This window comes from Penaeus monodon, chromosome 19, assembly GCF_015228065.2.
Source record: "Penaeus monodon isolate SGIC_2016 chromosome 19, NSTDA_Pmon_1, whole genome shotgun sequence".
NCBI lineage: Eukaryota > Metazoa > Arthropoda > Malacostraca > Decapoda > Penaeidae > Penaeus > Penaeus monodon.
This window is the reverse complement of record NC_051404.1, coordinates 20,555,873-20,556,917: the sequence shown is the minus strand read 5'-3', so window position 1 is coordinate 20,556,917 and position 1,045 is coordinate 20,555,873. Positions and strand designations below refer to the sequence as shown.

Sequence of the window (1,045 nt, the reverse complement as noted above, 5' to 3'; positions counted from 1 at the left end):
AAATACATCAAGATCCTGATATTCGCACGATTTATTTCTTTACATGGAATAAATATACAAAATGTTTGGGTTATAACAAACATACGTAATATACACGTATTGGTGTGATTTGTATTACAGAGCAGCGTCTGAGTGCGGTATGGATAAGGCTGTGAGTCTGTGTAGGTGTGTGTCCTTTTGATGAAGTGAAGATATTTTGTAAAAACAACAAGCAACTGACTTGGTATTTTTATTTCATTTCATTGTTAGAGAAAGACCACAGATATTAAGTATGCTGTCCGCCTTGATTCCCATATTGTACATTGAGTAATATCCTTGGGAGATGTTAGCTTCCTTTTTCTGGCGTTTGCGGTGTTAACAAGAAACCCTCCTTCCATGGGAGCATAAACGGTTATAAGAAGTGGGTGTGGGCGTGATGTGACCACCGTAAATAAGACTTCTGACGACGCGTTGTTTTCTGCAGTGATAATACAACTTCAGAAATCTCATCCCACCAAAAAGAAAAATAATGAAGTTGACACTTTTCAGACCACCTTGATTACGAAACAGAGTAGTAGCCGAGCTTATCAGAATAATTGTCGTAATCATATCCATATAACGAGGCGGTGGTGTTATTTCAACAAGTGGATCTCTTATTTTCTGTTTTGGCGGCGATGCGGCGGAGAGCACTGTGACAGGCACGACCGAGGACCGGCAGGCGGTGGTAACTCCTACACGTCTTGAAAAGTTCACTCAGGGCACCAACGTTTCCTCAGTTAAAGCATATGCATTTTTTAAGAATCTCTCTGTAACAAATGAGTCAGTGTGAATAAGATGGAGTCAAGATAAAAAAAGAAACCACGGATGTCGTTTTCTCAGCATAGCCTCCGCTCCGACACGAGGCAGCGTAGTATTTATTAAACAAAGGAGCGTTTCCATCCAGTCATATCACATAGAGGCAGCGCCTTACACGGGGGAAGCCACAGAGCGCAAGTAAATGTGTCGGCAAACAAGATTAGGTCAGGCCAGGGAAGGAAGAGGGGCATTTCACTTAAACAGCGCCGAG

At 42.1% G+C, this 1,045-nt stretch overlaps 1 protein-coding gene across 1 annotated transcript in view; it reads right to left on the bottom strand.

Moving 5' to 3' along the window:
* Positions 1-1,045, bottom strand: part of LOC119585128 — a gene marked incomplete in the record, with an annotated part of 15,383 nt that overhangs the window by 5,632 nt on the left and 8,706 nt on the right.